Source organism: Saccostrea echinata, unplaced genomic scaffold (assembly GCF_033153115.1).
Source record: "Saccostrea echinata isolate AGI-Se365-2 ecotype Australia unplaced genomic scaffold, CSIRO_AGI_Sech_v1 ptg000032l, whole genome shotgun sequence".
Taxonomy (NCBI): Eukaryota; Metazoa; Mollusca; class Bivalvia; order Ostreida; family Ostreidae; genus Saccostrea; species Saccostrea echinata.
The window spans coordinates 6,043,597-6,061,329 of NW_026889781.1; positions in this window are offsets into that span (position 1 = coordinate 6,043,597).

The following is a 17,733-nucleotide window of genomic DNA, read 5'->3' on the forward strand; positions in this document are numbered from 1 at the left end:
ATACATATTCTTTATGGAAAAGATTTAACACATCCTGGAATTCATGATCACCGATCAACCGAATCGTACAAAAAAGTGCCCACTCATGTATTTTGGTTTCTCATGGTGAGAACACTTACAGTGGAAAACGTTTAATTTTGTCAATTGAAGCACAATGATATCAAAAGAAATGGATCTTTTTTGAGAATTTACTTTGAAAAAGTCCATTAATTTATTTTTTTTTCTGAATTTTAGCACAGCCAAGAAATGTAAATAAACATATTTTGAAATATTTTAAGTATACAGATATATTAGGAACATTCTACTTTCCAATTTTTCCGTTTGCCCACCTTTCATCATCGTGCGTTCAACGTCTGTTCACCATGAGCTCATAATGCTCTCATTGTTCACAGTTTTGCGTTCAGCGTTCACCAACCGCTCGCGTTAACTGTTCACAAAGCATTGTTTTGAATATATATTTTATTGAGTACATCAAAAGGATAGGAAACAAGTTCTTATAACTAACTAGTTCTTTTCCTTATATATTACAATATTTCATGCAAATTAAAGGAAAATAATACAATTGATACAAGTGAAAATGCTATTAAATAACATATCAACTAGAGAATCTATATGTTTCGTCAATAAATATATGAACGTTAACAGCAGCAAATATACTGCTATTTATCTGTAAAGGCAAATTAACATCATTAATAATAGATTTATATCAATAGTGACCAATTAAAGCATGAACAAGCGATTGAAAAGAGTACTTCTTGCATTAGAACAATTTTTGTAGGCAAAAAAGAAATGTTACACATCTTCATGTTTTTGAGCATAAAGGACTCTTAATAATTTCCTTTATATGGATCATAGTTTAGTATACAGTAATGTCGTAGCTTAGTATGAATGATATTGGTATCTCGCTTTACCGAAAGAAAAGTAAGATGGTGGATTTTTAATTTTTTGTTATCAAGTTTTTTTCTCGAAATGTATGTTGAGATGGCTTTTCTGACCTCTGTTTTTAATAAATACCATTGTTTTGCAACATTAGGTACGACGGAATTTCTAAATAATTCTAATCTACATCTTGGAATTAAATAATCTGGTTTGTCACGAGTATTGTATATGGATACATTATCACGCTTTTTGGGAACACTATTATGCAAATATTCAGGTACTCTTCCCCTGTGAATTTTGAAATATAGTAGTCATTTTTAAAGTTTCCCAACTATTTTCAGAATAAAGTGCTTCTCTAGACACAAAAATAGGTAGTCTTGTTACAATTCTAGCGGTGGAAAGTTGTACTTTTTCAAGGTTTAGAGTAGCCATCCCGAACAACTGAAGCACATTCAAGCATAGGTCTGATAAATTTAAATACAATTTGGTAAGATTTTCCTATCCATTTTGAACTTCAATTTTTTAGGGGCCATTTTTTTAAATTAGCACTGCATACCGTTACAACACCAATAAACATAATATCAGACCTAATATGTACAGTTTACTAATACACAACCAATTGAACACTTTCATATGAACACTTCTAGCGTACACAGTCAACTGAGCACGTCTGACACACACTGTTATCTAAACACGTATAATACACACAGTCAACTGAGCACATTTAGCATACACACAGTCAACTGAACACTACTGATACACACGATCAACTAAGCACGTCTGACACACACTGTCTTTTAAACACGTATAATACACACAGTCAACTAAGCACATTTAGCACACACACAGTCAACTTATCACTGCTGATACACACGATCAACTGAGCACGTCTGACACACACTGTCATCAAAACACATATAATAGATGTATTAGGAAACGTTTTATTTTCCCATTTTTCCGTTAGCCCACTATTCGTTCACCTTGTGTTCAACGTCCGCTCACCATGAGATCATCATGCGCTTAATATTCACAGTTTTGTGTTCAGCGTTTACCATCCGCTCGCGTTAACTGTTCACAAAGCACTGTTTTGAACATATTTTATTGAATATATCACAAGGATAGAAACAAGTTCTTATAACTTACTAGTCCCTCTCCTTATATATTACAATACAGTATGTCATGCAAATTAAGAAAAATAAAACAATTGATATAAGTGAAACTTCCAATATAACTTATTGTTATATTACTTGAATCTTCCAAGTAGGTTCTATTTTGTCGTAACAATTTGATATCGTATTCTTTTTCATATTGTTGACTAAATTTCGGACCTTTCTATATGCGGACCAATCGGAATCTTTTTTAGTTTATAGTGCTTTGTTACGAAGACGGTTTCCAATTCTTATTGTTTCACGTAGCACTGAATCAAACCATGTTTTTTAACGAGGAATGGTTACAGTTTGTTCATGTATACATTCATGAACACAGGAAAGGTATTCCAATGTAAAATGTTCAGCTGCAAGGTTTATTGTTTCATTTTCGTTGCTACTTTTTGTCCAATCACAATTTTCGATTAATAAGAGAATTTACTTTTTGAAATCTGAATTGTTATAAATCCACACTTTATGCTTATACGAACGATTATAATTTATACTGAAAGAAAGCGAAATATAAGTTGCTCTATAGTCACTGATAGAAGCGCCTATTGTTGGAGTGTCTGATTCGCATACTTGAATGTCAACAGATGTAGGAATTGGGTTAAGAAGCGTGCTCGACGTGTGTGAAGTTATAGTCGGTTCGAATTCAATGATATTGTTAACAAGTTTGTGTGTTGAAACAATTTCACGAATTATGTTCGTTTGTGGAGCATTAAGAAGGTCTACATGTTCATTCAAGTCACTACTAATAATATTTGAAGTTCGCCTACTTTGTCAATTGACCATGTGAGTTATGTCCAAAAACTTCTATCCCAGTTTAGAGGACGACATATACACTAGAGGTACTGTGGGAACTGAGCTCACAAAATTATAACACCCCCCCCCTACCTCCCTCGCGACCAAGCCTCGCATATATAATAGCAAAGTCCTTTTTTAGCTGAGGGAAACCCCAAACATCTGTCAATCAGAATATGAAATAGGAGATGCACAATGGTACAGTGTAATAAAAAAGATTCTGTGAAAGTCTCATAAATTTTATTCAGTGGTATATGAGGAGTTGCAGAAAAGAGATGGGAGCCCCCAACTGATACTGACATAAAATAATACACCCAATCACTATTAACTCTGCCCTTCAAGCGGGGGTGTAAAACTACATGTTTAATTGTTTTATCTAAATGGCAAACTTTGATATGCGCCTGATTAAATTATTGCCTAAATGCGTATTTATCTTTCTTATGAAAGGATGTGATGGAATTACTAATCAACCATTAACTGTAAGTTTTAAAGAAGATGGGCTAATAGGGCGAGCGATATTCCTTTAGTGAAACAAATATAAAGGTGAAAAATTAACCTCAATTATAACAAAATTTTCTTTGATATTTCATCTGACATAAAAGTATACTTATAATATAAAATCTCAACAATTTGCAAAAATGTAACAAAGAGTGAAATCATTTGCCCATGGAATAGCATACATGTACACACAATGAAGAGGGCTAAAGGGATCATTTTCTCGTAATAAGGCCATTCCAAGTTTTTTCTCCCAAGTTTTAGCGTCCACCCATATTTCAAAAACCTACCTACCTATTTGCAAAAAACACACAAGCCAAAAAATAAAAACACAGACTTTAAAGTCATACAAATTACATTGTCGAAGGATATAATTTCATTTAAGATTTTTTTTTCTTGTAAAAGATTTATTCTTTTGCATAACTAAGGTATAAATTGCTTAAAATATACCTAATACGACATATTGTAGACAAATATGTAGAAAAATTGAAAGAATTCAAAGATTTCGACCAGAATAATCAATTTTAGGACCCCTAATTTTGTTTGTTTTTCTGATATGGGGTGTCAGAAACCAAGGCGCAGGCGGACGCTAAACATAGAAAAAACTTGGAATTGCCTAATTATAATTACCGATAAAACAGTCATAACCCCTCTAGTTTAATTTAAAATTTCGCCAATGACGTTTCATGTATCTACAGGTGAAATATCATAAATCTTTATGCGCTACAAATGTACAACAGTGAAATTTTAATTTAAAAAAATGACTATGTACTGTAAACGAGTGAAAAAGCATCTTCGCTATCCAAGGGTTTACGATTCGCTCCACCCGAGTAGATTTCGGATCGGAAACCCTTGGCTAGCGAAGATGGCGAAAAAGTGACATTCTCCATAAAGTATGTTTTATCTAATTATTATAGCTGTATATTTTTAAGGATCATTCGAAAACATAATCTTTGCATATTTATTGGAATATACGAAATAGTTTTTATCTGCAGAGTTTTACTGTTTTCATGCATGCAAATAGCGAGCTCACAATTAATAGAACCTGTCCGCAAACTTTTATAATAACCCTAATATATTTCTAATCAAGTGAGGAATAACGTCTATAATGAAAACACTAAATTTGAGTGACCAAAAAAGGTAGGTATACATGTTCTGTTAGAGCTCTTTATGGATATAAGGCCTCGACGGAGATTACGCAAGTTGGTAACTGGTTTGAGTTTAGAATGGGTTTTTCTGGGGCAGAATTGTCTGAATTAAAACTAATATCATTAATTACAAATTCTGATTTTATTTTTGTGATTTTTTTTTTTTTTTAAATATTTTTGGCGAACAATAATTCCATCATGTACATTGTTGAGATCAAGCATTGAACTGTTAAACTGATGTGCGCATCAAATAAGTTAACGAGAGCAAAAGTTAATTAAATTTAATTATTGCAAGAATGAAAATATTTTTGCAATAATTAAATTGATATCTTGAAATAATTCTTATGTATCATATTTTCATGTAAATTAGGTTAATTAGTTGAATTTGATTTGTTGAGTTACATTTGTTGAAAAACACAACAGAATTACCATCTGAATCATGAAACCACGCCCCCAGCATGGTGTAGAACAGCAACAGTCACCATTAGTTATGCACGTAGCATCGTCTTTGAAACTGGGGGACAGCCGGAGAAAAAATGACAACTTACCTGAAAATCTTTGACCAAAAAAAAGGAAACTTGTCCAAACTCGATATCATCTTTCGCGCTGATGGTGGTGTGGTGGTGGTGGGGGGAGGGATTAGGGGGTAGTTTCCAAGAATTTTCTTTTAAATAACATTCGCATCGGAGGATTTGCAACAAAATGTGGGGAGTGGGCCGCTAAGTCGATGTACTTTTTTCATACTATATTAGCAGTTAAAAATAGCCCCCCCCCCCCCCATGCATGCTACGTGCCTGTTACTTGACAATGGGTGATTCTATAAAAAATATTGAAATATTGAAATGCGTGGAATTACTACGCGTAAGGTTCACCGTTAATCGTTCACCGTTAGATGTATTTGTATAAAATATTTAGTATAATATAATAAATATTGTATGAAGTTGAAGGGTGACATTGAAAATTTTCACCCTACCCCCCAAGTTCAACCTCGATTGCGCCTCGGTTGACAGAGGTTTTCTTTGGGGTGAAAATTTTCAATGTTGCCCTCAGCTACATGCAATATTTATGCAATATTGCGACAGAGACGGTTATAAGGGTTTGTACGGTTAACGCATTAGCTCGATTAGTGGAGGCCTGGACAGACAAGACATCCCAGGTTCAATCCCAAGCACAAACGGATTTCTGTTACATTTGATGCCCAACGTTGTGATTGGGTATTCCTTATCGGGTGAATGTGATTCCCCCCCCCCCAGCCCCGACTCCGGAACTACCCTACATGTTTTAGCACTCCTTAAGAAATGAGGACACATCTATCTCTGGATGGGTACAGTTTTGTATTGTGTGATACACTGATTCCTTGGGCTAGTGGCTTAATTCCTTGGCTCGATTGATAGAGTATTGGACTGGCATGTTAGAGATTAATTCTGGGTCCAATCCCAAGTGGAGACACAAATCGTTTTGCTACAACATGTACAATATCTTCAATGAGCTCCATATTTCATCCCTGCAAACGTGCTTGGGACCTTCTATATTTCGGTGTTCAGTAAATTATAATACACGAGGAATCATCAATACATGTCACTCTGGCAAGACTACAACGAGACTACCAATTAGATAGATTAAATAAGTCGATTAGATAAATTATTCACGGAAATAAACATGTAGCTAGAGAGTAATGTTTAATGACTAGCATGTTATGACTTGTAAACAGGAGATTATTTCGTTTCAGTTTTCACCATTTTGCAAAATCACCTGAGCATCTTTCTGGAGTACTCATGCAAACTTCTTCAATGTTCTTTATGTCCCAGGGGCCCGTTTCATCAAAGGTCGTAAGCCAAGTCCTAGCGCTACGCCGGCGTGAAGTCGGGACTAGCACAAAGATTTGCATTTCATTGAACAGCGTATCCAACACTGGACTAGAGTTAGGCCATATTTTTATGTCTACTCATGGGTAGGTGTAAGTTCGGGCGTAAACATAAAATAAAGCGACTTTACTGATCTGAAAACAATTTAGCCGTTCCTTAAGAAGAATTACAGTAAATTCTAAGAAGTCTTTTTAATACAAACGATGCATTATTTAACTTCACAAACTATGAATATTTGGGGGAGCGGAAATTGGGGGGGGGGGCACCCATTTGAGGAAGTAGTTGACATGCAGTATTTACATAACTTTAATAAAGAGCCATAGCGCATTTGATAGGCATTTTCGCCTACTCTACTAGTGATTTCTTAAATTGATTGTTTAACCAAAATTTTGTCATACAATATTAGTTTATACATACGTAAAACCAACCCACACAATAATGATATTTCAATATTAATAGTTCCTTCATATGATAAATATGAAAATTATCCAGTTTGTGTGGAGTGTATAGTAAATATTGAGATATCCACCTAAAGATGACAAACTGTTGCCAAAGACCACCCTTAATCAGAAAAACAACTTCTGAATAATTTTATTTGAATATGACTGCACTTCATTACATTTAGATAATTTTGGTTAAAGGTGGTCTTCGTATTGAAAATGATGAAAATATATATTCAAATTTTCTTCTCATATAATCGTAAGATTTAGCAACCTGTCTTAAATTTATATCGATTCGACGTCATTGACTTCGTTGGCGCAGTGGTATGATTGCTGGAATGTAAATATGGTGATTGCGAGTTCGACCCCCCCCCCCCCCCCCATTTTTCTGTGTATCTTTTCTACGTTTTTCTTTATTACGTTTTATAATATGCATAATTTCAGAAAGTTATAATATACACATTACACTTTGAAAGTATCTCGGGAAAAGACAGTCCTAAACTATTTTATTAAAGTCATATATGGCGTATTTAACTAAAATTAAAAAGATCTTTCTATTTGTTTTATCACTTTATATAAAGATAGGACTTTCCTGTAAATTACACAAAAAATCAATCACGTTTCAAAGATATTAGAAATCTAATACAATATCCGATTTATTTAACGACTCCGCATTGATTTAACAGACACAGTTTAAAATCAATCTATCTATGGAAACATTAGGTTATTCAAGGTAAAAATCGGTGAAAATTTTTATTTGAACGTAAAAAACATATTACGTTTATCTTCACTCAATCTCGTATTTTTATTTTATTTTTTTTTTTTTAGCTCAGATACGCCATATATAGCTTTAAAGTTTGTAGATTCATAGCTACTTGTTTTATTTTTATTGATTTTCTTAATCTTTTGTCTCAGAATTAGAGTATTGAACATATTAAATGAATGTCATTTGACATACTCGCAACTATGAAAATATAATAATACTCGTCCTCAAACCATATTACATAGAACTTTTGATCTTGAATTGAAAAGGTATATCTATAAATAGAAACAGGTGACTTCCTTTTAAATTCTTGAGTCGGTTCACGGCCAGGAACACGTCCGGTGTCATGCAAAAGATACAAGAATTTATACATAATGCCTAAATTTTAACGTTTTGGACAAATTCTAAGAATAAATTTTAATTTTGGGAAACAGATACAACATTCAATATTCCATACAAAGATTTATGTATTTGATATCCTTAATACATTTTGAGGAGTTTTGGTTGGCGATCACATGCCCATGTGTGAGGGCATGGTCGTGAGCTGGAAAATCATATATTTCTTATATTTAATTCATCGAAATGGTACTTTTATTTTAAAATATGAACAGAAACTTCATTTTAAATGTATTAGGCAACTGACAGCCTTTTGTAGCTAACATGTTTTAAGAAATCGCAATTTATAAGCAAAAAGTCCGTTGTCAGTACATGTTAAGTTTATCTGGTCCGGTGTCATTTTTCTTAATATGCAAGTAAATCAATAAAATGGAACAGAAATGATCAAATATATGCTTAATTTAAAAGAATACAAATCATATTACAGATAATATTGGATCTAGGGGTCGTATTAAAGCAGCTTTCACGAACGTGCTAACTATTCTTCGATGTTTTAATTTTCAATTCATTTTCTCTTAAGAAACCTGCATCCTAGCTAGTATGCCCGGTGCTAGGTCCGCCTTTGGTTATTGAGCAGATTTTTAAAGAATTTCTGTATACCGTATATTCCAAATGTTAAACTTTTATCATCAATTATGCCCCCACCCTACCCATGGGGGTCATGATTTGAACAAAATTGAATTTGTTTTTGTTTGTTTGTTGTTTTAATATCCCTCTAGGAAATTTTTCACTCATAAGGAGACATCACAACTTGCCGGTGGAGGGCCAAAAATTTAGACCTATTTTCGGAACTCAGGGCCATTGAGAAGTGTGGGATCTTTTTCGTGCCAGAATCTACAAAATTAAAAGTACACTATGTACTTTCACATAAGTATAATTTCTTCTGATCCAGAAGTTCTTGAGAAGAAAATTTTGAAAGAGTTATTCTTAAATATTCTATTTAAACTTTGATCACCTATTGTAGCCCCACCCTCTCCAGATATGTTCTGAATAAAAATGAATCTACACTTTATAATAAAGCTTTCATAAAAGTTTCAACTTTTCTGACACAATGATATTTGAGAATATTATTTAAAGATGTCACTAAATTTACATTAATTCTTAACTATACTTCCTTGAAAGAGGGCATGACCATAAATTGGAACAAACGTGACTCCCTCTATCCACGTTTGCTTTCTGGCAAGTTTGGTTGAAATTGGCCAGTAGTTCCTGAGAAGAAGCTGAAAATGTGAAAAGTTTACCGACAGACAGACGGACGACACAAAATGTGATCAGAAACGCTCACTAGAGCTATCAGCTCAGGTGAGCTAAAAAGTCAACCCCTACACCAATTATATCGGTACTCGTATGAGAATTAAGCAAAAAAAAAAATGAATTCCAGATAACATTACTACTGAACAAATAACTTTCAATCTTATATCCATTTATACATAACGAGAAAAAAGAATAGACTGATTTTTCAGATATCTCAGGATCTACGGTATTTTAACATATCATAGTCATGTAAACCAATGCTGGACACAATTTTCTGAGCAACACCATTTCTCCCTACAGTATTGCGAGTAATGCTAAATACAACCTGTTTAGTTATTTATCAGCCAAACACTTTGTCTATCCTTCTGTCTGTCTAACTGTCTATCTGTCTCTCTCTCTCTCTTTCTCTGTGTATGTGCGTCAATCTCTCTCTCTCTGTCTCTCTTCACGACCTTAGGCTGTCCAAAGTTAATTCTATGTTTAACGTCACCCGCGCGCGTAGGTTTCAGAGAAATTGGCACTTTGAAAAAACAAACAAATCCACATTTTTTAATGTTTCTGTTCGAGTTTGCTCTTACTTTTAGCACCTAAAAACTACATTCCATAGAGATAGACAATACTTGGGCCCTCTATGAGGCCTATCATTTAAAGATACAGGTTTACTGAAATGATTATTTAATCAAGAGTCTGTACATGATTACAAATACTTACAGTATTTTAATTCATGTAGATGAGTAACGACTCATTTGTTTGAAAATTCTGTTTGTTTAATTTTTTCCTCCCGCCCTCGTAGGTTTTGAAGTTTATAGGTGACGTTCAACGTAGAATTAATTTCAGCCAGCCTTAGTAAATATTCAACACAATATATCGGCGACAAAATGTGCAAATGTTCACAGTACATATTGTCGCCGACGACAAAACGTGCCCATGCTTGACTGTACATTTTGTATTTCATTACGTAGGAGGAAGAAAAGGCTCGTCTCGGTACAAATTGTCGACGGCGACAATATGTACTGATGGACGACGATAAGTGAAGTCAGGGTAGGTACATTTCGTCGCCGACGACAATATGTATAAAACGACAATATGTACCGTCACACTCCTCTTTTTGATGGCATGCTTAACAATACCTAAAACAACATAAGATCGTCCTTCGTAGTGTATAAAGTACAGTAGCGACAACAGACTGAATTTTCGTATCTTGTCATGACAACGGACAAAAAATGAAATAAATCAAAATTTTCAGTTTTAATTTGTTCTCATTTTTCTGTAAAGGCTTACAACATGTCTTGATACTGTCTGCACCAATTGGTGTGTATATTATATATTCTATATACGAAAAATATAACATCTCAGTAGGAAAATAAATCTAATCCACAAGTGATTTCAACTGGGTTAATGTCGCCAACGCAAACTCTTCTTTTATTACTTCTTTTTAACGGCTGAAATTCATACAACACCAAAAAGGGTGTCAGCCCTGTTTCCCATTGTAATTTCAGACATTGTTATAGATAATTTAACTTGAAAAATGAAAAACTTCTCACAGTCTGCCTTCTCAAATCATGACACCGGACAGATTTTACCATAACCTCACCTGTATATTCATGACAACGAACCAGTTTCAGTGCTTAACTTTAAAAAGTTTCTGACAACGGTACTGTCTAGGAACTTAACGTGTTCCTGGCCGTGCGGTTGTGTCGTCGGGGAGGCAGCTATGGCTCTTTCTTCGTAAAAGATTGTCTTATTAACAGGGATTCATTTTTACACCATCTCTTAAGTTTTGATAATTCTGCATTTATACACATTTGATTGTTGTATTTTGAGTACGAGGTATTGTATATACATTTTGTGTCATTCACTGAAAAGAAACCTATTAAAATGTTTATTTTGAAAAAAAAGCTATTTCCCCCAACATTTTTAAAAAAAAAAAAAAAAAAAGAAAGCACAGTTACAGTTGTATCTTCTTTAAGTTTGGTTAATGCCTATATTTAAAAAAATATTTTTTAACTTATCGTAAAACCATGCAAGTAGGCTTTTTAAAAACTTTATCGTGCTCAAAAACACCATTTCTTATTTACTCCCCGTCCACATGCGTGGATCAAGGGAGGTCATGGAGAGGGTCCAGTCCTCTTCGCCGCAATTTGCGGAGTTATTCAGGTATACAAATCTGAGACTAAAGAAAGTAAAAAAATGAAAATGACCTTGGACCCCTGTTAAAAAGTTAAGTTATTAGGTTGGTAAGAAGAGCCATATTTATCAAGTTTAAGAATTGAAGGGAAGGACGAAGGGACCCCCCCCCCCCCCGAAATAAGATTTTCAGCTTTGGGAAAGAAAATTGCGATATTTAGCTTGTCAACAAGTTTTTCGGATGGAATTTTTGTTTACTGATGACCTACCCTCCCCCTCCCTTGAAAAGAAAATCACGGACCCGCCTGCGTCCAGAAAAAAGTTGTTAACGTTCAAAAGACAAAAAGATTCCGGGTGATTTCGTAAATATAATTGAAAGTCAATATATCCTGATATTGTATACAAATTAAAGAGGATTTTACCATAGGGACTAGGGGCAACAAAGTCACTCGAAAGCTTTTGAAAATCAGCTGTAAGAGAAACTTGACTCGGAAATGACTGTAATTTTACAATTATTACGCCCATGTATGACAATATATTAGTGTTTAAACAATGTATGATAGATTTCTGAAATTTTCAAAAATATCGATGGTACTTGCCTTTCTTTATTGGGAAAATTAAAAAGAATCCGCATTAAAAAAAATAAATACTACAATTTTTTTAGGAACAAACGGAATGACATACAAGGTACTGTCATAGAAGAAATGGGAAAAAATCTTTATTTTTTCATAATAATGCATATTTTGTAATATTTTATTGATTCTTATCTATTTAGTAGTCCATCATATGCCCAGTTACAAGTACATAAAATTGTAACGGATTATCCCCCCCCCCCTACGCTGTCTAGATCTCTGTCTCTTCCTCTCTTCCTTTATCAAAATCCAGGGGAGGGGTGGTTTGTAGATACTCCAAAATTTATATGTCTATATTCCAAAATTAGTACATTTGCAAGAACATTTATTTCTTTTTTCAGACCTTTAATTTTGGAGTTTAATCAGGTGGTATGTTGTAGGTAGTTAATATTTTATGATAATTAGATATAAGTTGCATGTTTTCTAGAAGGTCTCTAAAAATCCACGTAAGTTTTCATTTAAGATAATGTATATGTGTGTTGTTCTACAGACATTGTACACAATACGCATGTATGTTTTTTGCGCATGTGCAATGCAGCGTTGTAAAGGACTTAGTCCTGAGACTAAGCGTATCGTTTACGACTAGACTTACGCCACTTCGTGAAACGCAAATTACGTCCGACTAAATTTTGGCGTAAACCCCAGAAGTACACCTAACTTAAGCCTTAAATTTACGACTTTTGATGAAACGGGCCCCTAATCAGTAATTGTTTTCACTTTCAATTATCTATCATAATGCTTTTTTTATTTTTTATTTTTATTTTTTATTTATTTATTTTTTTTTTTAACTTTTTAGAAATACTTACATACGTAGTTTCAAGGAAATAAGCATTATAAATTACAAGTAAAAGACCATATAGCAGTTTTCTGAAGAATGTTTTTGGAAACTGGTTATAACCTATAAGATTTAAATGGGCCAAGAGAGACCTGTAGCGGCACATATTGTTGCCTTTGCATATATTGTCGCTGGCGACATTATATAAAGAATTGAGCTTTGGCACATATTTTCGCCCACCGGTACAAATTGTCGCCCAGGGATAAAATATACCTGCACGCACTCTCGAAGGCGACAAAGTGTGCAGAACCTTGTGACACATATTGCCGTCCTCAACATCAGAGTTTACATGATGATAATCACTGATTGCAATTAAAATTATTTTTACTATTTATCAATTAATTGATAATTTAAGGCACACATCATGGCACACATCGTAGCCTGCTGCGTCATTGTGCAAAATTGTAACTACTCACAATGTCACTCGTTCAGCAGAAGAAAAATAAGGCATAACTATTATATCGGCACATTATGTCAACGACAATATGTGCCAATGAACGACACTATGTCACTTTAAAGGATGAACCTTCATAACATTGCGATTTCGCTCGCTATCATTAGTTAATAGCTCTAAGCATGGGCTACGCAATTACGGCTATGTAGGTCATTGTTTTATTTGAATAAGACGGAGCGTCTTAGATTAGCGTGTGTTCGAGATGAACTAAGTTTCATTAACGAAATTCAGGTCATAACCTTATATTCATTTGCAACTTATTGTGTCAAAACCCTCCACTACAAATGTTTTTTTTTTTCACATGCAACAGTATATATTGTTCGGTCCTAGTGAATCAGTAAAACATATGGTGGAACTCTTTATCAGACTCATTCAATGTTCACCTGGAAGCTGAACTACCTGTATTCGGTCTATGCCAGAAGATGAACATACTTCTTGGACGACCAACACTTATCCTGTCTGAAGGGGAGGAGATCGAGTTTGAAAAACTCAGCTCTCAAATGTTGTCACATCCAGTGCATTCTACAACAAGCTGCAATCGGGAATTTGTCAACGAAGAGTCCAACCACCTTGTCTGGCTAACCTTTACTATAAAATAGTGTACTATAATAAGTGTTATTTTCTGCATATTGCATTTTTGTGTATTTTTTCTTTCGTATTTTAATTATTTAAGGGAGCCGACTGGGGTTTTATTGTGTGAAAAAAAACTATTATAGAGAAACTCTTTAATTTTATTCCATATGAACCTTACATTGACTTCAGTATACATGCCAAGTTTAGTGAAAATCTACCGTCTGGTAATTTTGTAGGGACCATCTCAAAATACAGGTACATTTATATAGATTATATAGAGAAATACAATTTTTTCGCAAATTATACAAATGCTACTATAGACTTTTTGCCAAATTATATTATTTGATGGGTAATACTATATTGTACATTTTATGCAAGAAAAACAAAATTCTACTATCTGGTTTCCAGAGGGGGGCATCTCAAAAATCATGATATTTTCCTGTTTTTCTGGAGTACATTAAAACATGACAGATACCACAGATTTACATAAAAAATAATAAAAATGATTGCGAGATTCTCAATTTACTATGTTTAAAATTTCAAGAGCATCTATTTTATAAAGAAATACGCCTTATTTTACTATATATGCTGCGCGAAGTATTGCGCAATGAAAACCCCAGTCGGCCCCCTTAAAACACGGGGGGGGGGGGGTCTCTCTCTTTATAGCGTGATTACTTTATAATTTATTTATGATGCAATTGCCTTGCTAAAAAAATCTCTGTTACAGAGAAAATCAAAGATGAATGAAACGAGTTATATTTGAAATGATAAATTTACTGGAAATTTTAAATTAAAGTGTACACATTATGAATACAGAATGGAATCTGTAAAAAATGCTCTTGGGGAACTGAAATCTTGCTGACTTCGCCTCGGGAAATAGGCTTGCTCTTAGGAGTACATGTATATCTTAGTACTATTGTCGTCTTAAATGATTGATTGTTCGGTATAAAGAAATACGAGACTGTTCAATTCGAATAGCCTTTTACATGTATATCTACTTATTATCGTCATACATGTAATACTTTTCATTATCATTAAGGACCGGTACACACGGTAAGACTTGCCTTATAATAATGAAATCCACTCACACAAATTTCAATCTATTTTTTTATCAAACACGTGGGTAGATTAAAGGGAACTTTAAGTATATTCGAATAAGATAATGCAAATATCCGCAAATGCTTTTGTTCAACCTCCTCTTTTTCAAGAAGTGTGATTGCACTAGTCTGTAAAATTATTTCAAAGTCCTAGCAAGTAATCTATACTTCTATTTTAATGATGTGCACTGTTTACGCCTCAAAAACAAGTGGAATTTATGGAAATGCTATTTATAATCTTGTAAGTCATGCCTTAGCGTGTGGACGCTACGTCCGTCCGGCAAAATGTAAGGTTTTAGACTTATAAGACAAGCCTTACCGTGTGTACCGGCCCTAACATCGACTACTACCGACACACGTTCCTGGGATAATTTTTTTTAAGAAGACAAATTTGGTGTAATATTAAAATTAATTCAAATCCGTAAATAATAACTCCAATCTTTAAATAATAAAATAAAATTAAAAGTTTTAATTTAAAACTTAAGTTGTTACAAATAAAAAAAATATCAAAGGGGGTTTGTATTGAAATAGGTAGGCCAAATGGCCGGGGTGGAGTGGGGGGAGGGGGGATGTAGATCGAGTCATATGTTTTGGAGGTTGCATATCATTACCGCTACATTTTCAAAATTTTCACTACTGCTACATACTCATTACCACTACAAAAAAGATTACATTACCGCTATATTACCTCTACATTGCTTCGTTCATTAGCCAGCGGCTTTTTTTATGTACATATTGATTACAAGTACAACAAACACGTGTATAAGACCTTTTTTCTGCTCACCACGAGGGAAGTGAATATAGGACTTTGAGCAGATTTTTTTTCACTTTTTATATAAAATCTATTTTATGTAATAAAACATTTTAGAAATATTAAAACAGAGAAATTGTTCACGGATAAAACACACAGTCTTCACAGAATTGGTAGATCTTTGAAGGCCATTTGCTTGAAGTAGGCCTACTGCTCTCTGGAAATCTCATCATTTTCTTTGAATATTTCATTTATTGAAAGGTATTAGATATTATATAAATACTGCATGTAGTTGAGTGTAACATTTAAAATTTTCACCCCAAGAAAACCAGTATTTATTATATTATACTGAATGTTTTATTCAAATACATATTACAGTGAACCTTGCGCGCATGAATTCTGCGCAGTCAATATTTTTTTTGGAATAACACCCGTCGTCAAGCAATGTTAACTGTTGCTACGCTGGAGGGCGTGGCTCCATTATTCAGCGGGTAATAGTGTTTTTTAACAAATGTTTCTCGACGAATCAGATTCAATTAATTTACATGAAAGTATAATATACATGTATGGGAAATTGTTAAAATTAAACAGCAATTCACATAACTTGTCGTGTTTACACACGCGCTTTTGAAGAACTTCTTGAGACTATTGTTAACAGATACAGTACACTCCGCATACAAAGTAAAACAGGTGCCAGGGACGAATAATTTTGATCCGTCATTATACCGCATAAACGAAAAAAGTGACCTCTTTGATTTTAGTATCCGTGGACATCATATTATATAAATACTGCATGTATATAGTTGAGGGTAACATTGTAAATTTTCAAATGTTACCCTCTACTACATGAAGTATTTATTATTTTATTCTATATTATATTATTCTGAATGTTTTATACAAATACAAATAAAGCTGAAGCGCTCGCGCATAGATTCCGGGCGGTCTTTTTTTTTGGAGGGGGGGGGGATGATACCATCTGTCGTCAAGCAATGATGACTGTTGTTAAATTCTATCTGGAAGGCGCGATTTCATCATTCAGAGGGTAACGGTGTTTTTTAACAAATGTTTCTCGACGAATCAAATTCCAGTAATTTACATGAAAGTATAATACACCAAAATCCTTCGTTGAACGTAGGGCGGTCGCAGGAAGAGTGTGGCAAATTTTGGTCAAAATTTGAGGCATGTTACCGGATATTGTTACCGGATATTGCATGTGCAAACAAAAAATTTTTTAAGCTTGGTTACAAGTTCTAAAAAACTTTTGACCGACACAATCAAACATACATAGATATTTGATAAAATGAATATGAATTTACTTTATTAATTCATTTATGTAATGAGAATATTTTAGCACATTAAAGAAGACGGGCTAGGCTAGTAGATCAAATAATAAAATAGACTGAGATTTGAAATATAAATAGTGAATAAAGCCTATCTCTTTACATATTTTCAAATTTGATTTTAAAAAAAATGATGAAAAAGTAATTGCAAAATAAAAAACCACCTGACCAGAAGGCCCACTTTAATCTTAACAAATAATTTCATTAATAAGTCGACTAATTCTGAACAATATTTGCATATAATATACTGTTACATAGATATGGATGTATGCCATGTACAACCAAGTACAAATTCAAATTACTTCTTAAATAGGTAAAACCCCTTATAAATACTTCAAAAGGAAAACTGGACCTTTATGACTATAGGCTTAATTCATCTTTTTCCATTAAAATCATTTATTATTTTAAAAAAATCAAACTCGCTGTGTTTCTTCAAAATAGAGTGTACTTTTAAGTTCCTAAAATTGTAAGAATGAAATCTGGAGATGCCAAAGCCAGAATGCTTGCCTGAGTCATTTTGTGTCTATTGCTCTTAAAAAGATTGTTTTTAAAGATTTTTCCCCTCCATATTCCCATGAAAAATGTTGACACCTGTATACTTGTAAAATTTAAACCCTAATTTTAGTCCTTTTCTAATCCCAATGTCCATAATTTAAACAAAATTAAATATTGACACATAGATACATGCAAAATGAAAACCCTACTTTTAGCCCTTACCTAACCCCAATGTTTATA